This window comes from Sceloporus occidentalis, unplaced genomic scaffold, assembly GCF_023333645.1.
Source record: "Sceloporus occidentalis isolate IW3139 unplaced genomic scaffold, rSceOcc1.0.p SCAF_4, whole genome shotgun sequence".
NCBI lineage: Eukaryota > Metazoa > Chordata > Lepidosauria > Squamata > Phrynosomatidae > Sceloporus > Sceloporus occidentalis.
The window spans coordinates 27,023,582-27,050,837 of record NW_028316984.1 but is presented as its reverse complement, the minus strand read 5'-3'; positions in this window follow the sequence as shown (position 1 = coordinate 27,050,837).

The window sequence follows — 27,256 nt, the reverse complement described above, 5'->3', positions numbered from 1 at the left end:
CATTATACCTGTAGCAGTTGATTCAGATGCCACTGTGGTTTAGCAATTTGAATGCTGGACTAGGACACCATGGGACTAGATTTCAAATCTCTGCTCAGCCCCCTGGCTGGCCTTGGACAGGTCTCACTTTCTCAGCCTCAGAGGAAGGCAATGTCAAAACTTGTTCAGAAAAACTCATGATATATTTGCCTTGGGGTCACTGCAAGTCAAAAACTACTTGAACACAACAAAAACTACTACTTGAACACAACAATAACAACAAAACTGTTGATGCAGATGGTATAGCACATAAAGTCCTGCATGCAGAACCAGAGGTTGGTCCATAACAATATCCTTCTCCTCATCATCATCTTTATTAGCTTCAGTTATACCCTGTCATTCCCTTAGGACCCAGGAAGACTTGCAAATTTAAACACAATCCATTAAAAACAAAACAAAACAAAAGATCAACAATAAAATAGAATTAAACACTAATAACACTTAAAAATCATTTGAACCATAGAGTTAAAAACAATAAAATCAATTTTAAAAAACAATACAGTTTAAAAAAAGGTATAGCCCCCTTATTAAAAGCCATTTCTTTAAAACCTTCTGTTCTCAAAGGTCTACCAGAATGATAATAATAATAAAAAGTATTTGAATCAGCATCTCAATTTCCCACTTTTTCATTGCACGCTTTCTTGTGTCCACCTTATATTGAGTGCATGCCCTCCAAAATTTCACAGATTAAAACTGGTACACATATGGCTAAACAACATTAGAGTGTGGTAGGACAGTAAAGGTTGTGAATGAGGAAGAACACACAAACTAAGGTCCAAAACACACTGCAGAAATAATCCAATTTGAGATTGCTTTCACTGCCCTGTAGTTTTGTGAGACATTTAGCCTTCTCTGTCAGAGACAGTTCTTGTGCCACATAAACTACAATTCCCATGATTCCCTAGTATTGAGCCAAGGCAATTAAAGTGGTCTCAAACTGGATTATTTCTGCAGTGTGTTTGGTGTGTTTTGGACCTAAGAGAAGCTGCAAAACTGCTTTTGCCTGAGCCTCTTAGGAAGGGAAAGATTCTGTCCCTGCCTCTCCTCTCTTCCCTTGCTGTTCCAACTGAGTGCAAACTACTTTTGAATGTTGAACTCTATTTGTAGCACTTGATGAGTAAGATGAGGCTGAAGGGAGAAAGAGGGAGAAGAAGAGAGAAACTGTGACATTTTAAAAGCAGCTGAAAAAAATGGAATGAGAGAGAATTTACTGGCTTGGTCCTTGTCAAATCAGGAGAGTTAGGTTGTATCCTCACTGCAGAAATAATCCTATTTGATGCCATTCAACTGGCATGGCTAAATGCTATGGAATTCTAGGATTTGAAGTTTGGTGGGGCACCATAGCTCTTTGACAGAAAGGGCTAAATGTCTACTGAAGCTACAATTTCCAGAATTCCACAGCATAGATCCATGCCAGTTAAAGTGGTGTCAAACTGGATTATTTATGCAGTGCAGATCCAGGTTTAGAGGGTATGTATGAGGCAAGCTCAGGAGGCCTCAGAGTTGGAAAGGAGGAACAGAACAAAATACTTTCCATTTGGGGCAGAAGTGAGGAGATGCAGACATGGCCTATATCACCGCTTTAGAAGCCAGGTCAATACTGGGTTTATTTGATTAAATATCATGTACCTTTAAAGTTGACAGCCAGCATGTCATGATGGTTTGAATGTTGGACTACAGCTCTGGAGATCAGGGTTCAGTTCCCTGCTTGACCATGGAAACCCACTGTGTGATCTTGGGCAAATCACACATGCTCAGCCCTAGAAAATCCCACAATAGATTCACCTTAGAATAGCCATAAATTGGAAATGACTTGAAGACACACAACAACAACAGTCTTTAAAGTCAGGTGTGTCATTGTGTTCCAGGAGATTTTAGTAAATAACAGTAAGGACATCTCTATTTAGTGCTGTTTTCTGCATTCAGAAGACCTATTTTTCAACAGAACCCCTTTAGACCTAGTTTATATGTTGCATATCAGTGGTTCTCAAATGATGGGGCAGGACCCCTGGCATGGTTGCTCAAGGGGGCACAAACTTGGTGGCCCTGATCCCTCCTCCTCCTTCTCTTTCCAAACTCTTTTATATGCAAAATTTACACATGTTTTAAATATTGAGTTTACTTAAATAAATCTGTTGTAATTTGAATGATATTATTTTCTTATAAACGTGAATATACATGGACGTACGTGTGAAAATAGACACACTGAAAAGCAAACAAATTATTTTTATTCATATACTAAGTCCAGGATAAGGGGTTCGATGTCCCCATGTAGATGTAAAGAGTGATCCCAAGGGTAAAAAGTTTGAGAACCACTGTTGTACATGAAGAATGGGATCCCTGTGACTCACTACATGAAAAGAAGCCATAATGCTCTACACCCACTTCTGGATTTCAGGTTGGAAATTTGCTTTTTCATGTCCTTAAATCACATAGTGCTGTGTGTTGAGAACAGATAGGAATGAAGGGTTTGACAAGTTTGAGAAGACCCCCAGCAAAGTCTCTTCTACATGGTGACAGTGGCAAGTGGTTGCACATCACCATTTTAAATAATCCACACATACCCAGAGATTGAGTATGTTTTGTAAGATATTTTAAATGCCAGGGAATACTAGAATAAATAGCAGTTCTCATGAGCCCTGGTGGTTTGCGGGAAGTCCTGAGATTTACCTAAGTGTCCCAAATGTCGTGCTGAATAATAAAGCCAGAAAATAATAATAATAAACTACTTCAGTGAGTCTAGTGCCACACTAAATGTTACACCAATGTGATCTCCTAGACTTTTTAAGCAATAGGAAATGTTCTATTTCCGTATGGTCCTTTGAAAACAAATGGCTACTTCAGGAAGAAAGACTTGTAGAGATGTGTTTTTAAATGTTTTTAAATTGACAAAAAGTCCACACAATCTGCTTTGAAAATCTTTTCAAATGAGACACAAAGGGAAGACAAGGTCCAGTTGTGTCCTCCTGTTCCTTTACTTTCAGTTAATCCTGCAGATACTGTCATTACGTAAAGCCTCTTCCGTGACACAAATGTACTGACATTTGTTTACTGTCATTTGCTAGTTTTACACAAAGGCAGTGCGCTATGACTCATTTTTAAAACTGGCGTTCACCTTATGGATTCTGTAAAGGAGGGCTTTCAATTGGAACTCTATTAAACCATCATAACATTCTCCTCGAGGAAATGAGCTAGCAAGCAATTACTTGAAGCTGTTTTCCACTTGGGGATTCTGTTTTGTAAAGCTGAACATTAACATTTGAAACAATTATGTTTCAACTTGTGAAACACCTCTTGAGAAACATTCAGGCTTTTTTTAAAAGGGACAAAACAAGAACCTCCCAAAATAAAAGCAACAAACAAATCCCAAAGCAACAACCAACCTCATAATTTCCCTGTAATAATACATAAATAAAAATGGAAGACCAAAGGTTATACAGGGAATGGCATGGTGGATTCCCAGCTAGGTGATAAAGTAATAACTGTGTGATCTGGTGAAGTATTGCTTAAAATTAAGTATTTAAGTAAGTGCTTAATTTTGAGCATGAGTTGTCCCATTAGCATCTTTCATTCTGCTTGTATACATACATTTATGCATGTTCTAAATTCGCACCCAGGAGCCTCAGTAGTGGGCTGCATCTGCATGGCAGAAATAGCAGTCTGCGACCACTTTAACTGCTATGGAATTATGGGAATTGCAGTTTGTTGTGGTACCACAGCAGAACAGAGAAAAAGTAGGGATTTATCCTGATTGGAAAATAACTCAGATAACAAAACTGGAGAAGATATTTTCCTCCTACTGTATCTCAAACGTAATAACAGTCACAGTAGATACTACTGAGCTTATAGACTGGCTTGGGAGGGAAACAGCTTTTCCAAGTTTAATGCAGAGTTGAACAAGGGATGGAACTGGAGAACCATGGTGGGCCTCTATGGAACCTTGGGGGTCTGTAGCCCCATGCCCCTGGTTCTGGTTTTTTAAAAACTGTATCTTCTTAACTTCATGTTTTCATTTCATTTTCAGTTGTAAAGGGGACTTCTCCTGGGATTTGAATGGCCTAGGCTTGAGGGGGGGGGCACAATTTAGGGGTCTAGTGGCATTTTTCACCATAAACAGGGGAGGCTGAAAACCATATCCAACTGTCTCTTCTGGCAGGTTGTTTCACAGTCTAGGAGTGGCTGAAGAAAAAGTCCCTGTGTTAGAGTTGGCAGCCTAGCTCTGGCTGATTGGAGTAAATATCTGTCAGAGGACCTGAGTCACTCTGAGTGTATGGGGCAGATAGAAGAGGATGCAATCCATAGGTAACATGGGCCTGTGAGTCCATATGATAAATTGTTTTTCATATTCACAGCATATACTCAAAGTACATTTATACACCTTAGACAGTTTCTCCAGTGTCATAGACAAATAGTATATCATGTTGTAAAAATTCTCTTTCAGGTCATAAGATAAAGAAAATTTCAGTCTCTTTATCCACCTCCTTTCTCCTTTCCCGTTGCTCCATTTATAACCCAAATCCTTTGCCCATTTTATGATACAATCCTTCCCTTGTTCCTTTGCCACATGGACGGCAATTTTTTTCTCTCTCCCAATAAAGCATGTAAAGTTCAAGTCCAAGATCCAAGAAGGAGAACACATGCTCAGGGAAGAATGGTACATATAGAGGGAACTTTGCCGCCATGAGCCACTTTTAAAATTACACTGTGGCTTGCCTCTGCAGTAGTAGGGATTTTTGTGATGAATGTAGGAACAGAACTCTGACTGTCCAGAGTGCTGTCATCCAGATTAGTCTGGAGAAGGGATGTACAATGTACTAGAGTTGGAGTTGCGATGGATCCTTTAAAGCCCACAGTGAGACACACTCCCACAGTATCTGCCACCCCCACTACTGTTGCTGTGGGAATATGTTCCCCTATGGGTTGTGAAAGGGGATTTCTGAAGCTTGCCTCACAACAGAGCTGGGTCTGTCTTTCTCACATGACCTAGAAGTTCTGACAACACATGAGCAAGATACAGCAGTGGCTTCCATATCACAACTGTGAATGGAGGAAATTTAGGAAGGGAAAGAAAGCGTATGAAATGATTTGCTCCTCTTACATAAAAGAATGAATATGTCTGTGGCCTGATTCTAATCTATGTTTACTTAGACACAGGTGTAAAAGGGAGTGTGGCTGCATCTACACTGCATAATTAATGTAGTTTCACACCGCTTTAACTGCCACATCTCACTGATCCAAAACACATCGCAGAAGTAATCTGGTTTAAGACTGCTGTAAATGCCCTGGCTTAGTGCTAGGGAATCCTGGGAATTGTAGTTTATTGTGGCACCAGACCTTTCTGACAGAGAAGGCTAAATGTCTCACAAAACTATAATTCCTAGAATCCCATAGCATTAAGACAGAGAAGTTAAAGTGGTCTCGAACTGGATTATTTCTGTAGTGTGTTTTGGACTAATCCTATGGAATTCAGGGATTTTTTTAGATTTGTAGGATATTTAGCCTTCTTTGTCAGAGAACAAAGGATGGAACCATGACAGCTAAAGCAGTGTCAAACTGCATTAATTCTGCTGGAGTTCTACTCCCATCTACTCAAGAATCCTGTAGCCTTTTGTTCTAGTCTAGTCTCGTCTCGTCTAATCTAATCCTGCCTTTCTCTCAGAATGTTTTAAAATCTCAATACATTTTTTTAAAAAATCTTAATACAAAAGTTAAAACAGTTAAAAGTTAAAACAAAAGTTAAATTTAACTTTTGTTTTAAAAACGGTCAGAAAGACATTCAAAAAATAATAAAATAAAAACATTACACTCCCCGTTAAAATGGTCTGTTTGCCACAACATACTCAAAATCAAATCCTTTCTTAAATAATAATAAAAAATAAGGTCTTTACCAACCAGCATAAAAAAAGCAAGGAGGGGCCCAATTGGCTCTCCAGAGAGTAGGAGATTCACAACTTGAGAGCAGCCACTGAGAAGATGCTCTCCCATGTTCTCACCAGAGATGTGATGGTGATGGGAGTAGGAGAATCACTTCCCTTCCATATTTTAGAACTCCAGCAGGCTCATATAGAGAAATACAGTTTGATCCCCTTAAATTGTCAATTAACACACATTTGGTGTTATACCTTTTGCAGGAAGGGGGGCATAACTATTCTGGCTTCTCTTCCTCGGCTACACACTTATTTGATTTTGAGTATATTGTGGGAACCACAGTATTTATTCTTTGTATAAACATCTCATGTTAATTTCTGTTATAGGTTTGCAGGATGAGTTTTCTGGAATATAGGTAAGAGCTACTTCTCTGCATCCACATCAATAGAAGTGTCACTACTAGCAGTGGCATCCTTAGGGTTGAAATCTGCCTTAAACCCCATTGTGGGAGAAAGGTGGGATATAAATCCTTGAAAAAAAAAAATAAAGTTGGTGTCATCCTGTGTAGTAACTCAGGGTGTAACCCTGCCCCCCCCCCCCGACTGACCTTCTCCCATACTACACCCTACAGAATACTTAGTCATTTTTTATACTAAAGTTACTCATAAATCATAATTTCCCATGTATCACTGTATGCAAGCTAATACTCGTGACATAAACAATTTGCAAAATTAAAATTATACCTTTAAATTACTATATCATATGCACAGCCTAAATGTATTTGCATATGCTGTATATAGTTTCAGGGGGAGAAAGTGAAAATGTCTTAAACTGTGATGTTTTTAAAGAATGTTTTAAAAGAATATATTTTTAATAAAACTTAAAAGGAATTAAATGTTTTATTTTTTAAAAAAATTAAAAACAACAACAAATAACAACAACAACAACAACAACAACCCTGGGGGCTCTTCTTTCTCTTTCCACTGAGCCTCAGCTCACTCACCCCATCTCTTCAGCATTTTAAAGGAACACAGGAGAGTGCCACTGTCCATTTATGCCAAAAAGCAGATGTTTGAGAAGTAGTGTCACCCCTTTAGGGTGTCACCTGGTATGGTTCCCTAGTGATGCCAATGATTGCTGGTTTATTAGAGTTGGACCCAGTGGGAAACCAAAGAAAGGAAAGATAGCCACTTGCCTCACAGTGGTAGGAGGCCACCCGGCTGCTGTCTCTTCCCCAGATGAAAGTGGCAGATTTCTCAGTTGTTTGCACTTAAAGCCAGACTGAAAGGATGCCAAAGGGCAGTAGAAGGGCTGCCCTTCTTCTAGACCCATGCACACCTGCATCACATCCCAGCATCTTGGAGTCAGGTTCAACAATAAGTGATTCTGGGACATGCATAGCGAAAAAACAAAAACAAAACATTTCAAGTACACATGGCAGAAGTGGAAGCTCCATCACAGGGACCACATCTTCATCTGAAAAGGATGCAGAAACCCAAGGAAACTTCCAGAAGAACTTCCTTTCAGATAAAGGATGAGTTGCCACTCCCAGTGTATCAGAAAGTTGTACTCATTGTTATTCTTGCACTAATGGCTATTTTATCAGAAGAAGAGAACAGCTGAAATGTTAAAAGCAAGATGTTTTCCCTGAGCATCTCTTTCTCTCTCCAACTGTGTGACTAATGTAGCCTTTTGATTTCCATTGTATGAAAATCCTTTGGGAAGTTTAAGATATTTCTTTTATTGCAGAAACCCATCAGGCCTTATTGGCCTTCAAAGCTGATTAGTGGGAGATTGGTTCTCATTGCTCTTCTGTTTTATATACTTGAGCTGTCCCAGTATGGTTTATGATACTAAATCTTATTTTGTGGGTCTGTGTCAGGACACTTACTGTAGCTTGGTTTCTGTACTGTAAATAGAATTTCAGGGGCTGTCCTTTGAAAGAGAAAGAGGATTAAAAGAGAAATGAATGAGGCAGATCTTACTTTCCACATTTTCTCCTTTATTGGTTTTCAAAGAATAGGCATGACAAAACAAAGAAAGCAATTGGATTATACCTAGATTCATAGAATTATAGAATAATAGAGTTGGAAGAGACCGCAAGGGCCATCCAGTCCAACCCCCTGCCATGCAGGAAATCCAAATCAAAGCATCCCCGACAGATGGCCATCCAGCCTCTGTTTAAAGACCTCCAAGGAGGGCTTTATGTGAACAATGACTAGCAAGTTGAACAGAATTCAACCACCCACCTAAAACACTTGTAGCTGAGGGTGACAGGACCAGAGGAAGGGACTGTTTGCAGTTGTTTTGCCTTCCATTGCATATACAGTAAAGGTATGCATCTGGTTCACTGTCACATGGCACAATTGCACACCCACCCAGAAATAAAGAGGGAGACAACAGCAAAGGGGTAAATTAAGGACCACATTTATTAAATTCAAAGCCCCGAATTGGCAGTAGACCCTGATAAGTGCAAAGATCAGCTGAGGCCAGGGATCCCACCCATCCACTGTACATGGGCAAGAACCCAGGCCCCACTGACCTCATGTAACCTTACAGTACATCAGCTGCCTTGTCTGTTCAATCAAGAAGATAATCCAAGGCCAGCCCCTTCCCTCAATCTCCACAATTTAGAATTTGGAGGAGAGGCAAGCCTAGGCCAGTTCTAATGTAGATTCCTCTTCCCAAACCCAAGCCACACAGAACCTTAATTATAAGTTAAGGAAATGAGGAGAGAGGATGAACAAGGTACATCTGAGACATATACAGTCCCTTCTCTCCATTTCCTGACACCAGCACAGCATGACAGAAATGTCACTTCCTGAGCCTGCCTCTTCTGCGTGCCCCACAAATCTGCCCTGCCTCCATAGACCACAGAGCTTTAGTGGCAAAATGGTAATTATAGTGCAGTGATCCCATTTTAATTCCTATGGCTGCATCCTGTAAAATCATGGGATTAGCAGTTTGGTTAGAGGCATGAGTAAAGACAAGGGAGAGTTTCATTGCAGTTCAATCTGAATCACTCCCCTCCCAATTATATATAGTATATTCAGGATCAATAGCAGTTAAAGTTCCAAAAGTGTTTATGTAGGACAAATCAATATTTACTTATTTATTTATTTTGGTGTTTCCATTGCTGCTCAAAATTGTGTCTCCATTGGTTTAGGATGGACCCACTAATTTGCAAAAGACTGCATAATTAAGTGCACTAAATACCATAGAAAGGTATAGATTATTGCAATTCATTATGCTGTCCAACTAAGGAAAATATTTAATAAGTGGCTATCAGATTATTCTTGTGGTAGAGAATCCGGAGAGAGGTCCTTTCCTTGAAGAAACATTTATTTATCCCCCTTTGTCATGGAATCTCGATGTGTACAATATAAACAATTTGAAACATTTTCAGATTTAACCCATAAATAATTAAAACAAGATTTTTTTAAAAAAATCACAAGACAACAAAAGTAAAAACAATTACATATACATTTTGAAGTAAAATAGTCCCTGGAGGCTATTGTTGTTGTTGTTAAAAAGCAGTGGCATCAGAAAGAAAACAGTATTGGCACAAGTCAGGCTTTAAAGAGGAGGGCATTCCATAATCTGGGTACAACTGAATACTCCCTCTCCCATGCCTTCCCATTTCATATTGCCTTCATTGGTAGGTCACAGAGGCAAACCATTCTTGAAGACCTCACTTTTTGGGCAGGGATGTATAAAGCTCTGCATTTTTATTTTTGGGTCTTGTAATGCAAGATTTCTGCCAGGAACTCTCAAATTACCTGTAAAATACTCTCAGGGGCTTTGTGGCTGAAGAGTGGAGTATAAACACCAGGCCAAGCATGCATGCGCACTCCCACCCCTCCCTGACGCTGCCCTTGGGGTGGTGGCAAGAAGCTGGGAAGAGCACGTGTGTGCCTCCCCACTGTCCTTGCCACTGCCCTGTTCTTTTCACAGGTGAAGGGGGCAGCAGCAAGAAGCCGGGAGAAGCATGTGTGCATTTCCCCTCCACCATTGCCGCTGCCCTGTTCTCAGAGAACAGGACCATGGCAGGCCAGGGGCATGCACACACTCACTCTGACTCCTTGCCACTGCCTCCTTCTTCCCTGAGGAGAAGGGGGCAGTGACAAGGATGGGCAGAGGCAGGGAGAGCACCAAGTGTCCGCACCCCCTTTACTCCCCAAGTTATGCTACTGCCTGGGTCACTTGCTCTGTGGTAAGAACAAGGTGTTCAGCCATGTGATCATTGCTAGGTATCTCATTCTGACCCCAAAGTGAAGTGATGGGCCATGGTGCTGGCTGTGTTAGGCAGCTCAATGTGTGTGAACAGCTAGTCCAGTAGCCAGGTATCAAATAGGTTTTAAATTATTGTTGTTATTATAGTTTATTTGTTTGCCTTTTACATTAATTATCTTGAATTGTGATGGCTCATGGCTTTCACACTAAACAAACTCATTTGACATGCATTTGATGCTAGCCCAGTATTAGAACAGAAAGCTGAAGTAACAGTGGGAGGTCAGGGAAGCATTAGGTCCACTATATTGTGGGCTGCCACAAAGAGGCAAAGAGGGTCTCAGTGTTTATGATTACCAGTGGAAGGATCACATTCCAGACAATTTGTGTACAAGGAAGAAAGACATATTATAGTTTTTCCTTACAAACATTTGGATTAAACCTCCATGCTTTTGCTCAGCTGAAACTGTTAAGCAAATCTTAACTTTTTTATGTGTGGTTGTTACTCTGTTGGGAAAACTGAAACTACCTGAGAAGAGTGAGCTGCTGAAGCCATTTTATGGTGATTTGTAGTTTACACTTCCTGAAGCTCTGTAAGAGGGTTCAGAGTAAAGCACTCATAAAAGGTTTGAAGCACTCCAATAATTTCAAATCATTTTGCACAGTAGAGAGCCATTTAAAATTGTTTGAAGTGCTTTAATATTTTTGTTATAAGTGCATCAATTTGGAAATAAGTCAGCATGCATGCTCTTAGAATAGTTCAAGACATTCTGAACTTAAAAATTTAGCACCCGAAATGGAAAATAGGTAGCTGTATGTGGTGGGCACAGAAGGTTACAATAGACGTCAAAGGTTTCCAGTGCTGGGGAAGACAGAGCACAGGAACTGGGATGCTTGATAGTTTGAAAGGCAATTAGAGTGAAGATGTGTATGGACTGATACTATTAAGATAAAATGAGTGATGTGTGAATGGAAACATCACTATTCCTAACACTAACATTGTTTCCTAACAGTCCAACAGTCCAATATGTAATTGGACTGATTATAGACCCTACTGATTCTTGTTCACCTCTAGGTTCAGTTCAAAGTTTATTGCTTGTAAACCATTGCTTGGGATGTGGGATTCAAAACACCATACTCTGCCATATGAACTGGCTTGCATTTAAAAATTCTAGGAATGGTCCTTTTCTTTGTCCTGCTGCTATTGAAGGCATATTTTATCAGAACACAAGAGAAATATATTTTGGTGGTGACTTCAAAACTCTGAAGCTTCCTGTCAAGGATGGCCAAGTGAGCTCCATCTCTACTGTCCTTTTATATGTATACAAAAACTTTTATTTGCAGTTGGTTTAAGCATTTAAGTATTTATAAGAGTTTTTAATATTAGTCTATCTTATTTTATTTTTAACATTTTATTTTTTTTGTTTTGTTTTAAAATATGTTAATGGGTTTTTCATTTTCTCAGTGCAGCTTTTCAATTGTTTTCTTACTGAATATGTTTTCAAGTATAAGTTGTAATGATTTAAACATAACTTTCTTGATTTATCTGTATTTTTTGTTATTGTCAGCCCTACTGAGAACTATTTTTAACAGAAATTTAGGATATAAATATGATAAATAAAGAGAGGAAGATCAATTTGATAGGTTATTGTGAATTCAGGACAACAGGTCTAAGTAGTCAGAAATTTTAAAATGATGGTAACCTCTTTCTTATTTCCTTATGCCATCTGGCCTAGTTACACAATCTGTTTTATCACTGTTGTCAAATTGTGTGGTTCTGCATGCATATGAATACTACTAAGTGATACAACACAACTGTCTCATCACATAAGAAGATGCCTTTATCAGAGTCAAACCACACATCCATTAACTCAGTATTATCTATGTTGGAGACAACAATTATCCAGGGTCTCAGACTTCTATCCACACCTGGATATGCCAAACATTCAGCATGGGGATTTCAGCATGCAGTTCATATGCTCTGTCGCAGAGTGATGTCTTTTGGGCCCTGTCTGCACTGGCCAGGATATTCTAGGGGCAACCCAGAGTAATTTGCAACCACAGCTAACCTGATCTCCCCCTGTTACCTTGGCCTCTATCCTCCACACCATGTCAGCTATCAACTGTTGGGGAGCCCAGAGCATCCATTACTGCTGTGGCTCACTTGCTTCTGATTTCAGAATGAGGTGCCCAGTGACAGTCACATGCTGAGCACCTCATTTGGACCTCAGAATGAGTAACCTTCAATGAAGGCAGAAGCACCGGGCAGCCCAATGGGACTCCCAACCAGACACCACAGCATTGGAATTGAGGACTCAGGATCTTCCTAGAAGATACATAGCAATAGTTATGGTTTTTCTTTTTTTAAAAAAAACCCTCTGTTTTAAGTATGTTATAATCCAGTTCTGGTATGGGACATGTCAGAAATAATCTGGACATCTGCCTGCACCAGAACAATAGGATAGTGCCAGAAGGGGGGAGGTGTGTGGCCTTTTTGGCGTGTTAAGGGGAGGCCTTTCTATTTTAAAGCCCATTTTTCAAAGGCTACCTTCCACCCAACATGAAATATACTAAGAATTCTGATATCTACCTACTCATCCATTTTCCTGCTTATCAAGTAGAACCTCATCTTGTGAATGACACATGGCTGGTCCTAAGGAAAGCAGTACAGCATGTATTCATTTTCTTTTCCTAAGTAAGAAATTTGCTACCCGTCACCAGCAATCATCGTCACTGACTTCAACATTTTCCCTTCCCATTATGCAATGCCACTTATCACTTGGAATATGATAATGTCATGTGACATTTTCTTTTAATTCCAGGGAACAAATAAGGAGGAAATGCAGGTGACTTTCACCACAGGAGCCAGGCAAAAATTACTTGTGATCTACCATGTCCCTGATGGAGAGTTCCTTTAAGACAAACCTAAGATTCTCAGGTCAAGAGCCACCAAAGAACAGGGCACTCTAGATGACCTGGAAATCAGTGAGAGACCTCACTCCATCACAGGGAATCTCAACTCCCAGGTCAGAGGATGAGCCAGGACACCTTGTAGCCTCCTAGTAGGTGAAGACATGGGCCAGACTGGTGATTACTTGGGAAAATATATACCTACAGAGAAGAGCTTCTGAGGAATAAAAACCTCTTTGTGAGCATCACTTTCCATCAGAGAAGGACATGGGCCAAAGTGCTTGTTGTTCAGTCCTGAGTCCTGGGAAGGGCCCTGGGAACTCAGCTTTATAAGCTTTATTTATTATTATTATTATTATTATTATTATTATTATTATTATTATTAACCTTTATTTATGAAGCACTGTAAATTTACACAGCGCTGAACATGCAATCTTTTTAGTTAGACGGTTCCCTGCCCTCAGGCTTACAATCTAAAAAGACATGACACAGAAGGAGAAGGGAGTGGTGACGGGAAAGGGTAAGAGGTCCAGCAGTTCCTCTCAACCTCCGAGGCCTGGACCAAGGCAGATGGACAGGAGGGAGGGCTTGGCTTCAAAATGGAAGCTTTAGGCCTAGCAAGGATTGTTGTTAGAAACAATGTTGATTAATGACACTATCTAGCTTTTTGGGGGGTCTTTCTGGCACTCATCATGCCCGAGTTTTAGAGTGCCTTTTGGTCAGATCTTTAAACCACTCTTTTCTCACTTTACCTGCTGCCTGATAAGACTCTCTTTGATTGAACCCTGGATAGCCTGGTGGGCTCTTGTTTTAACTGCTGGTCCTTTCTTGGATCCTACACTCTGAAATTTTGGTCTTCCTGGGTCTAGCCCAACTTGAAACAGGACATAATATGTGATCTTCCCCATGAGGAAATAGTAATGATCAAATGTTGCTAGATAAAATAATAGACAGCAGGTAATCAGTCTTCTGCACTGCACTACACTTTTGCCATCTTAATCAAATAAATCAACACAATCAAATAATTTAATTAAATCAATTAATTGCTATAAACTCATTCATTAGCAGTGGAGTGATAACAGAAAATTCCACTGATTGCTGGATAGCAATCTAGCACTCATGTTCAACAAGCACATGGCAATGATAAGAAACAGAAATGAAGTAGGGGCAGTGAAGAGGGGGGAATTTTTATGAACATTGTTTTGAGTGTTGAAATAAACCCCCTTTTTTGATGACTTTTGGGTTGATTTTGGATTTCTTTTCTTTTTTTTCCTCCCCAGAAGGTAATAAAAGTATTTGCCTGAGTGAAGTGAGAACAAGCCTTGTTTGTACAATCTGACTGTCCCTTTTATAGCCAGATTAGAGCCACAGCAACTGCACACCACGACTCCAATCTGACCTTTGCAAAGGGTGCAATAACCATGGTGCCACAGCTTTAAGGCGCTCCTTTGGCGCTGTGTCATGCGGCTGCAACACCAGAGGAGCACCTTGATGCTGCACATGGTGTGGTGCGGTGCATGGTGTCACAGCACTGTGGGGTGGATTCATGTGGACGCCACACCCCAACTCCACCCCCAGGCCAGCCTTAATGGCCGATCTGCCCTATATTATACTGATTTAATTTACATGGCTGGTCCAGCAAGGCTTTCCCTTTCTCTCTCAATGTTCTTTGTTTGCCCTCAGGAATCTATCACATAGCCAAAACCTTTTGACTATATGTGAATGGGACAGCGTTCCACTTACTATGTACAGTCAGCCCTCTGTATCCACAGATTCTGCCTCCATGGATTTAGCCATCCATGGCTTGAAAATATATTTTTTAAAATCCAAAAAGCAAGCCTTGATTTTTCCATTTTATATAAGGAACACTATTTTACTACATGGATGTATTTAATGGGACTTGATCATCCATGGATTTGGGTATCTATGGTGGATCCTGAAACCAAACTTCAGTGGGTACAAATGGTCTACTGTAATCTATGCAAGTATAATGGGGTAATCCTAAATTTGCCAGACCAAAACAACATGTATATCTATTTCTTTTCCTAGATTGTATTTTCATCAGGGAAATGCACTGCCTGAGTTCTGATACTGGGAGAAAGGCAGGTTATAAGTAAATAACAGCAGCAGCAGAGGGTGAAGCTGCTGCCAATGGTTAGTATGGCAACAAATTTAGTGAAAACTAAGCACATATAAGTTATATGAATGTCATTGAAGAGTTAAGCACATTTCTGTCACTGAAGTCAAAAAGGATGAAATGTGTTTAGCATTGCCTGGACGGAACACCTTGCATGTACTGCATTGTTTATACCCTGTCTGCCTTTGTGAGCTGTTGTAGATTAAGGTATGAACCAACCAGTTTGCAGGTCAAAATTTATTTTGGCCAAAGAATTATAGGGAGCAAGAGAAGAGGTGAGAGGGAGAGCAGTGGAGTGAGGAGGATTCATATATATCAGCCTTACTTTTTCACATGTTATCTGCAATTTGTAGACAATAATACTGATCTAGCCATTCTAACTTACACTCATATTGTAGGAATTAAGAGAACACTGTATCTTAAGTGCTACATTCATTCTGAAGAGGTTAATGTGCCCTCTCATTTTTCATTGTCAGTGTAAAGGTGTACGTTATATGTTCCTTTTGTTCAGAAAGTTTTACATTTTAAAAACAAGAGACAAAACAATTCACCCACATCATTCAAATGTCAGCTATGAAAATCTACCCGGGGAGGAGATGTAGATATAGATGGGGCAAAGGCTCTCTATAAATGGTGCTCTTAGGGAATCTTAGCAGAAGACTTTATGGATCTGAGATAAGTGAATGTGAAAAGGGCTGAAATTTTGACCCTCTCTGCACAAATGTAAACACCTTTGACGATGATAGAGATGCCAGAGTTTTTTTGATCAATGCATTTCCCAGAGGTTCTGTTATATTTGTCTCTCCCAAAATAGATAGACCTGATTTTCAGCCCTTTGGCTGCCCAATAATGTCACACCTACAGGATAAATGAGTTGGAATATGGAATAAATCAATATATCACACAACTCATCCTGACCTCAGCGCAGAGTTGCTTAATCTGTATGGTGTAAATTGATTTTGAAAACAATAATGTAGAGGAAGTGAGTGAAGAGACTGAGATTTTGCAATTCCATTTCAGGTCTGGATTTCTTTTTTCAGCTTGAGAAACAATTCACTTTAAATGACTGTATTGTCAGTTTGATTGGCAGAATTGTGGGTAGACTTTCATATAGCAGATATGTGGGGGATGTACATGGTTCAAATAAACACCTAACAATATATTCCCTTTTTTTACCCTCATTTGGAAGAGAAGAAAGGTTTTGTGAATGTTAGCAGTTCTCCCTCCCCACATCCCAATATGTATTCTATCTCATAGTTAAATCAGTTAAAGAGAAGAAACTGATTTATCTGAGACAAGAATATTTTTTGGGGAAGGGATGCATTAGGAAGGGAAAGTAATGATGTAAATCTACCGTATGCTGATGATTTTGAAAATAACATTAATCTATAGTGTGTGTATATAGAGAGGGTACACACAGACCCACTTGGGCACACACACACATTCTTAAACAATACATGCAAATAAGTATGATTCGACTCCACAAATATGATGTTGTTAGTGTAACTCAGCCTATCCCAATCTGATACCTCCCAATGATGAGAATTGCCATCTAGTGCATCTAGAGCAGGGGTAGGCAACCTTTTTGAGCCGGGGCCCGGGTTGCTGGCCCTCAGACAACTGGGGAGCCAAAGCCAAAAAATAAATAATTAAATAATTTTTTAAAAAATTAAATATATAAATAAACCGGGACAAATGTAGGACAAAATTTTCAAATGGAGGACACTTTTTAAAAAAATAGAGGACACGTGAAAAAAGTTGCTGATTTTTTTTTAAAAAATGTTAATATATATGCATGTTTCTGAGGCTTCTGTAGACAATTGCCCCCCAAAGGCCCCAGCAGCAATCGGCGGCAGGACTGGGCTGGGGCCGGTCCCAAGGCCTCGCCGGGCCAGATCCGGCCCGCGGGCCATAGGTTGCCTACCCCTGATCTAGAGGATGACAAACTGGAGAAGAAACTGGAGGAAAACTCCTTCGTGTAGAAACTGCCTCTGACTTTGACACTCTCTGAGAGCCTCAGAAAATCCTGTCCTTGAAAAGCTGTGGTTACATATGGGCTGCATAGAGAAGAATGCAGTATGGCCTGTCTTTGAAGTTAAATGGGTGTGTATCCCATCGGGAAAATGATGTGATAAGGTGCATGCAATAATCTCGATATATAATACAGTAAACAACTTATCTTTATGCACAGGGATCTTGCAGCACCTTTGAGACTAATTGAAAGAAGTTGGTAGCATGAGCTTTTGTAGACATGACCCTACTTCTTCACATGCATTTGTAAAGGTGCTGCAAGTTTGCATACTGATTTCCCAGATTAACACAGCTATGTCTTTGAACTTATACTTAGGCTCCTGTAATGGCACTCTTCCTCCAACAGTGTCAGTAAGTGTGTTGCCATCAGCATAGAGGAGCAGCATTTATGAATTCTCATAGCTTTATTTTTGTCTTCAGAGGGTGGCAGTCAGTCTTGAAGAACTTTTAGCTCCCAGTGTGCAAGAAGTGATATGTCAACCAAGGACAGAAAGCCTGTCCTCTTATTACAACATTCTCTTGCAGCCAAGGGTTTTTATTGATGACTGTTCCTTAATGAGTTAGGTTCCCTAACACTGGCCATGACACATTTGTTTGTAATAGGTTACTGTTGTCTGGGTAATAGCCAATGGCCCAGCAAGGTCAGCCATTCCTTTCCCATTAAGAATGAACTGAAAGAGCTACTGTAGCATGGTGACTTAACAATCGGATGGTACTTAGTTTAGTGCATTGGCCTTCTGTTCTGCTCTGTATTATTAGCTGGGGATTCCAAAGGCAAAGTGAGATGCCCATGAATTTCTAAGCCTGTTGTAGAGAAATTAAAAGGGTGTGTAATAGGTCTTTTTGTTTTCATATTAAGGAGGCAATTTACCTTTGGGAATGTACAGAGAGCATCTGGTGGGGGAGATGAGTGGCTCTTATGTGGGGATTTCAAAGAGAACATTTGTGTTTTGCTGATAATTAATAAAATGAGCCACATAGAACTTTTATGAGATAAAATAATCTCTGTGTCCCAAGACAGTATTCTGTGGTACATTTTGTAATATTTGGATAGTTGCAGACTATTTCAAATGTTAGCATAATTCTTCAGGATCAGAAAAAGATACTTTGAGACATTTGTGCGTGATGCAAATTCTTAGCAGCAAAGGAAAAAGAGCAGCAAACATATTTTGCTTCCTAAATCTGATCTATTAGCAAGATATGAAACTGGTGATACATTCAAGAGAAATATTCACAGCAAAATATCTCTTAGGCTTCTCTGATATTCTGAGTTAAAATTTTGCAAACAGAGTAATAGAAATGGTCCATATAAAACCATTAAATAAGTTAAACAAAATGGATACAGAACTCCATTGGCAGGAGTAAGGAATAGAGATTTTATTTTGTTTTGCATAAAGAACAAGCAAAATGAATGGTGATTCATTGGAGAAAGATGGTTACTTGAGAGATAAAATTATATAATTATATAATATTTTATTTTTAAAATAATGTGCAACATAATATATCCTTGCACATACTTTCTACCATGTCTAAAGATAAGTCCTCAATGCCAAACCAAAGAATATGTTTAGGAGAAAAGGGCAACATCGTCTATCTTTATGCCTTCCCCCTCCTTTGAAACCTGTTCTCTATCTCCAGAATTAAAAGAGCATGAAAGCTAAGGCTGGACTTATAAAATTAGGCAAGGACACCACCTCAGATGGGCGATATTGGGGAACCTCAGACAAGTAATATTGGGGAGATATAGAGGACAGTTGCCCAGCTACTCCTTCTGCACTCCTCATTCTTTCCCTTTTCTTGAAGGACAGGGAAGTGTATGATAAATGTACTTCTTAAGCAGACTGCTCCCTGTTGTTGTGGTGAAAGACCTTACTCTATCGACAGTGTTGAAGGAAGTTTCAAATGCCAGTACAACCAGCTTTTGTACCTGGAATGAAGAGGGAGGCACCATTTTGCTCTTCTCCTGAAGCAGCAAAATGTCCCTTAGTCATTAAATAAGGACTTGCCACAGGCTTGTTTGCATGTGAGAGATGGGTCCTCCTTGCACCCTGATTGAATGTTGAATGGTCTTTCTTTGCCTGATCCAAATTGACTCTTAAATAGACTGGGGAGGCATTTCCATAGGTTTCCAGTCAGATTATATAGCTTTACTGAATGCAGATATAGATCCGTAATTCTAGGTCACAATGCTGTAACTCAGACTCTTGAACACTGTGTCAACTGCCCTGTTGATGTATTCTTGAATCTTGAAGCAAGTGTTAAGCAAGCCAAATATAGTAGATTACCTAGCCCAGGTGTGGGCAAGGTGTTTTGTGGACTTCTACCAAGTCTGTTGTTTTTTTCTGGTTCTCTACCCCCACTGGTTCTCTTGAGCTATTTTAAAAACTAAATTGCAGGAATCCCCTTCACTGTTTGATATAAAAAAACATACCCCCCACAAAAAATTCTAAAAGAGGTCTGAGTTTTGTTTCTTTCACTTTCATTTTTGGCAGTTCTGGTATTCTGTGCAGCCCCCAGAGAGTAGCACTTCTGAATCATGCCTATTACTTGTCATAGCTCCAATGAAAAAAAGATGCCCAGGAACTCAGGAAATCCCACCAGGAAAAAGGGGGAAAGACACATGATTTTTCATATTTTAAGATGCCTTTCAAGACAATTCATGGGTTTTCTGCATAGAAAATGGTTTTCTGCAAATAATACATATGGAACTGTATTTTTCATGCCAATATGTACAGCGCTGTGTAAATCTACAGCACTATATAAATAATAATAATAATAATAATAATAATAATAATAATAATAATAATAATTCCTGCCCAGAAACCTGTGCAGAAAAAATAATGCATATTTCTCCATAATTTTTCCCTGTCCTCCAAATATGTCCTGCATTATGAACATTGTTCAAGGACCTTTCCAAATCTCATGTACTCTTTCACAGTGGTGTGAGACTAATTGAGGGGTATTTGTCTGAACTGGAGCAGAATTGTTTCAAATTCTCCTCAGTTTGAGTAGATCCACATTTTTAAAAAGATGGTGACAGTGGTGATGGTAGTGTTTGTGATGATGGTAGTGAAGATGGTGGTGATGAAGAAACAGCTATTTGGGTACATCAGACCAGTTCTGAAATTGGCAGACCTCCTCATGGAATTAGCAGGAGCAAGAAGGATCTCCATTCTCAACAATTGCTCCCCATATTCCACAATATTCTCATTAACTGTTGCTCCTTCCTTTCATGGAAAATCTACTTGTTGGTTGCTTTACTGGATGCAGATAAATTTATAACAACCCTCTCTCAATACAGAATGCTCCCATCAATATCATGTGATAAAACCATGATTATCACATGACGTCATGTAATATCGTGATTATCCTGTGATTAAAGGTAAAGGTAAAGGTATTCCCTGTTGGCAAGGTTGTCAAGTTGTGTCCAACCATAGGGCACAGTGCTCATCTCTGTTACTAAGCTGAAGAGCCAGCATTGTCAGAGACTACTCTGTGATCATGTGGGCAGCATGATCACACAGAACGCTGTTTACCTTCCCACCAAAGTGGTACTTATTTATCTACTTTAATTTGCATGCTTTCGAACTGATAGGTAGACAGCTGGGACTAATGATGGGAGCTCCCCACATCATGCGACCTCTGGGCTTCGAACTGCCCCATTGTTGATCTTGCAGTCAACAGAGTCAGTATCTTAACCACTTGAGCCACTGCATCCCTGTCCTGAGATTATCCCGTGAATAAAGAGGAATTATAGCACAGCTTTTTTCATGAGATTCTCTGTGAATAAAAAGTGGTGCTAGAATTCCTCTATGTTCACAGGATAATTATGGAATAATTGTAATGTTGCATGATGTCCTGTGATAATCATGCCTTTATTGAGCTATATTGATGGGAGCATCCAGCTATGCTCCTGTCTTTTTTGCCAGTGTAATGAAGTCCTAACACTTAGATTAAGGTTAAGGTAAGAACTGCATGGCCTTCAGGATTTTGAACGGCCACTTCCAACATTCATCATAATTGTATCTGCTGGGTAAGACTCCTGGAAAATGCAGCTCAACTACACTTGGAGTGGGGGACAATTTCTACCCATAATTTAGACCCATGTGTTAGGCTGATTATGTCTAGAGATGGAAGGATAGATCAATTCAGCTTTCTCCTACATTCAGAATTGGAAAACCACAGGTTATTTCCATTCCAGATAGGAGGAACTTCATGAACTTTGGTAAATTCTTACCAAAAATGCACTTCCAACTTGAACAAATCAAATTCAAAAATACAGCTTGGGGATAGAATGAATAATGAACAATATTCAGAATATGGTTTACAAAAATGTTTCATGAATATCAGGAAATCCTGACAAAAAAGAATCTAGGGTTCCATTCACACTGCACAATTTTAATGTTATGATTTCATTTTCACTGTCATGGTTCAATCCTGTGGTATCCTGGGATTGGCAATCAAGGGAGGGTAACCTCCTTAGACAGGGAAATCCTCTGGTACCTCCATTAAAACCCCAGGATCCTACAGGATAGAGCCATGGCAGCTAAAGTGGAACAATAGTACTATATCTTTGTAATGTGATTGTCCTCTAGACTGATGAAAATCTTAACAGATTAGGACTTATTCTGTACATAATTTTCCCATGGTCTTTTTGTGCAGGAAATAGCATCTCTTATATGTAGAAAATCCTATTTTCTTCATAGAAAATGCTGTAGTTGGGTAATTACTCTATACAAAATTCACCTTTTTTTAAACAGAAAACAGAATTTTCTTTTTCCTGTGCAAAAGTATCATGTGTGAATTTTGCACAGCATAAATCCTGAATTGCTAATCATGTCTAGAAATTGTACAATTTTCAAAGAATTTCTCGCCCTGGGATGGAAATTGCTGGAATTGCTATTGCTTTATTTGAGAATGAAATTAGTGAGGAATTGCATCCCTAATACGGTTATGCCCATATAGAGAGAACTATCTTCCATATATGTATTAAAGGTAAAATACCTTTTGTAATGTAGAGGTATCCCTAATTCAGCACCATAAATCTGGCTGAATGCACAGCTACATGAAGCTAGAATTTGAAGAGATAAGACTTTGAAGGATGTATCTCTCAGATTTGGCTTTTTCCATAGTCAGATGTAGTTGTTTTCTTTTAAACTCCAGTTCTTTTTATGATGAACATTAAGGCATTTATAAAATATTAGCCATTTCTTAACAAACTAGGAAATGAAATAAATTTCTCAACCACCTCTGATAACGTTGTACCTCTTCTCTACTTTTGAACTAGGAAATGGCCCTACAGATTGCATGCCCATTGCTGATTATCTTGCCATTCCCCTAACTATGGTGTGGACTGACATGAACCAGAAATATACAACAGCTCTAGCCTTGTGGCTCCCAAAGCCTTGGGGTCTCATCAAATACACTTCTGAATCTTTTCAAAACATCCATGTGGATTTATGCATGCAAGTCTTATCTCCATATAAAAGAGAATAGTGAATGCTTAATTTTGTTTAGATCTCTTCTCTCTTTTTTAAAAATACTTATTTGTGTTTCCATGAAAAATAAGCTATTCCAGATACCAAAGTGGGTGGCCAGAGACTGTTCTCTAGGCAACATGTTTGGAGGTGGAAAAAAACTATGGAGGTGGTAGAAAGTGCAATATTTTTTTGCAGAAAATCAACAGTCTCCTGTGGTTTTATCCCCCACAATCAAATGTGTGTGTTGTTTGCAGAGGTGGTTCTTTCTGTGCCCCCCTCCACCCAGTCTTCTGTTACTGTTGCTCTAATTGGGGATTATGCAATCACAACACTAAAGTGCTTTATGGTGTGCAGTGCAGAATTAAATACTTCCCACACAGAGTTCATTAAGCCCTGAAGTTTGCTAATTAATTAATTAGGGCTGCACGATTCCTGGGGATTACAATAAAATTAGCATTTGAATCTGTTTTCCATCAAGCCAACTTCAGAACAGCATTCAGACACTCAGAAAGTACTGGAGAATCAACTAGAACAATAATAAAAAACCATTTCTACTTTTGTCATGTATATCCCAGTGCAGATGTACTGCCTTAAGTTAAGGAGGGCAAAAAGAGTCTGCTGGGGAAGATTTTTGATCTGTGCTACAGTCAGGTAATATAGATTGCTTTCAAGGCAAACACAGACAGCCATGTTTGAAATTCCATTCTTTTGTGGCTGACAGGAAGAATTCTCAGACACAGAAATGAAGCAGTCCCACAGCCAGCGTAAGGGTAATTGAGACTAAAGACTTGATCATATGCTAATGACACTCTCTTCATTATGGTCTGCAGGGGAGTTCTGTTCTGCAAATGTTAGTCATATAAGCAGTTCTGCATGAAGTCATGGCCAGCTGATGTGGAAAAATGAGTTCTGAGCAGGTGAGAGATAAGATTCTGCATGTGGCAGCTCATGAAACATGTTTTCAGAAGCCTCCAATTGACAATTAACCTTGTACCTTATCGCAAACATTTCTCCCCCGTTATGGGCACGGGAAGGGGCTGCTCGGGGCTGCACGAGGCCAAAAAAAAAAATACATTTTACTGCACACCAAAATGGCCCCATTCCATAGTCCAGCACCAAGCATTCCCATTCAGTGCTGAGACGCGTCCTTTAGCTTGAAGAGAAGTCTTCCAGCCGAGAAAAAAGGTGTGTCTCAGCACTGAATGGGAACGGCTTGGTGCCGGGCGATGGAATGGAGCCATTTTGAGGACACTTTGGTGTGTGGTAAAATGCATTTTTTCTCAACCTCATGTGGCCCTGAGCATCCCCTTCTCATGCCCATAATGCGAAAAAAATGTGTGTGATAAGGTACAGTACCTTGAATGTTGTATTACAGACATGCTTTTACTGCATGGATAGAGACACAAGCCATAAGGATATTGTATGTGTTTATGGGCATACCCAGAGCATTGACATGGGGAAGAACCTAAATATTATCTAGTGTGTTTAGTGGTTGTACACTCCCTTCTGCACATATCTGGATGTTTGAAAAGCTGGATGTGTATGCACTGCCTAAATAGTAGAGTGTGAACATCTCTCATTTTTTTATTATAATGGATTTCTCTAAATCCCACCTGTATTTTCTGCCCATCCTTCTTTCACATCAGTTTATAAGACTTTGTATTTGCTCCCTGAACTGAAATTCACCTAATTTTTAAACATATTGCTTCTACATTGTATGTTACCTCCAGAATTTGTTAAATTTATATAGTGTTTCACCCATTGATAAAACTGTATTACTAACCCCCCCCCCAATGATGCACATCTAACTTGTTTTTGTTATAGAATATGTACACTGTATTATGCTCTCATCATTTCTCAGAACCTCTTTGGATGCCTTGCAAATGAAAGAAAACTTGAGGTGAGACACAACATATTCTAGAATGTGTAAAAATGCTTCTTTCTTTGAAATGAACAAAATATCTTTCCCTTCCTAAAAACAAATAGTTTTTTAAATCATAGAGACAGTATAATTACTTGTTTAATCCATTTAGTGAACTGTGGGGCATGAGACCATGGAACAAACCACAGTTCTCCAACATTAACTAGCTAATGTGCAAATATGTGCAGCCTTTATGAGCACAAGTTATGTATATACGGTCAGCTCTCCAGATCCATGGATTCAACCACCCATGGCTTGAATAAATATATTTAAAATAAACAAACAGTGATTTTGCCATTTTATATAAGGGACACCATTTTACTACACTATTGTATTGAATGGGATTTGAGCATCCAATGATTTTGTTAGCTACGGGAGGTCCTGGGACCAAACCAAAGAGGATACCAAGGCCTCAGTGTACTACTGTATATTGAGTGTACATGTGTACTTTCTATATTTCCAGAGAGAATGTGCACAGACAGCAGAATTACAATGTATATTCAGATGTGGGGCTCTTTTCTTCTCCTCTGTCCTCAGTTCATTCCATTAGTGTCAGCTGTGTAGAAGAATGCAAATTGCCCATCTCTTCTACATTACTGTTCATGCCCAATATAATTTTGTAGATTTACATGCATGCATATTTTCCTACAGTGACTGAGATAACACTAGAAACAAGATTCTTGAATTGGGTACTAACTATGTATGAAACTATATACAAACCTGGCAATGTTTTAAGATATTCATGGGGAGACTTTCCTTTGGTCCTGCCACCATCACAGTCTTGCTTGGTGAGGACACAAGAGAGGGCCTTCTCAGTGGCTGCTTCCACCCTTTGGAATCCTCTTCCTCAGGAGGCTAGGCTGGCTCCCTCCCTGCTTTCCTTTTGCTGACAGACAAAGATGTTTTTGTATGCTTTTAGTATGGAATCACTCTTAGGAAGGCTTGGTATTGGTGTGTGTACTGTGTTTGTTTATGTCTTTAACATGTCTTTTTAACATAATTTTATACTCTTTAAATGCAATTTTTAAATTATTTTTAAAGCTGTATTGGTAAATTTTTAACCAATTTTATTTGTGAACTGCCTTGGGTCCCACTCTGGGAGAAAGGTGGCATATAGAATAGAATAAAACAAAACAAAACTAAAAATGAACTAGCCTAACTAGTCTACAAAGAACATTTCAAACCATCCTTTTAAGTTAATGCTGAGTGGAACTTCTGCCATGCTCTTTATCTGTAGCACCTTTTTTAAAGTCTTCTACTGCATTTCCCATTTGAACTTAACATCTAGCCTGAGGAAGAATTCTGTTAAATTCAGAGGCTGGCTCACCACATTGTCACTTTGAGGTGTTCTTAATATTACAGTATCTTACAACAACAACAACAACAACAACTTGTTTATTTATAGCCCGCCCAATCCCGAGGAATCCAGAAGGGTTGCATCAGTAAAAATACATGGAATACAATAAAATCCAAATTTAATCCCTTCCCAACACCCCTCCCAATACTAAAATTACAATTAAACTATCACAATTTAAAACCAGTTAAACACAATAACTTAAAAGGGGGAAATAATAGGTAGGCAGCCGATATAAATCATAGTATGCGGGGAGAAGAATTAAGCTAATTAATATCTTAGTAGATGTTATATTACACTTCTTATTTGGTTTATTTTCCTACATATGCCTGACTGAGGTCTGCTGAAGGAGCTCCCTTCTGTATTGTGACAGCGGATGTGAGGATATGGATGAAGTCCTTTTCTGCTACAGTGGTTCAGTTGTGGCACACCCTCCCCTTATGAGTCCCATTGACATCAATTCCAGCTTCATTTTGATGTCATGGTAAAACATGACTCTTTATTGAAGCCAATGAGGTTTCATGGTGTTTAACTAACTTCTACCTGTGCATCATTTTAAATAGTTTTAACTTGATGTCCTAATATATTTAATATGTTTTAGGTTGTAATTTATTTTGTACTTCTTTAAATTTTATATTATTTTACATTATTTAATTGTATGCTGCCCTGAGATCCTGAAATGGAGAGCAGGACACAAATATCTTAGATAGAGATAAGTAGATAGAGAGAATGAATAATTGCACATTAACAATTGAATGAAAAGGCAAGGATGACCTAGCTAAGAGTCTGCTCAGCAACATGCTACTAACCACAATACCAGTGAGTGCAAAACAGTATGGTTAAACATAACATTTAGGAAAAGTTCACTTTATGATCCAAGGAAGTGAACATGAAATTATCTCTCTCTGCTTTCTATCACTTCCACAGACAAAGAACACTGAGGAAGAGACCAAGCAAAAACTGAGATGTTTGTACACTGTTATCTGTCTGGCTGTGAGCTTTCTACTTCTGCAGAATGACATTCCATTTTATGTTGCTTCACTGAACAGTTTACAGACAATCCCCTGGAATTGAAGAATTCAAAAAGCATGAGGGTAGGGACCATGAAATACTCTGCAGCTCTAATGAACAGCTTGTGCTAAAACCATTAATGTCAATTCTAATTTGTTTGGAATACAAAGTTGTTGCTTTTTCTAAAATAAATTGAAGGCGGGGAATCGTGATTTTGGAAATTGGGTGGAGAGCTTTCGGGAACGGGAAAATATGATTACCAAGGTGCAAAGCAG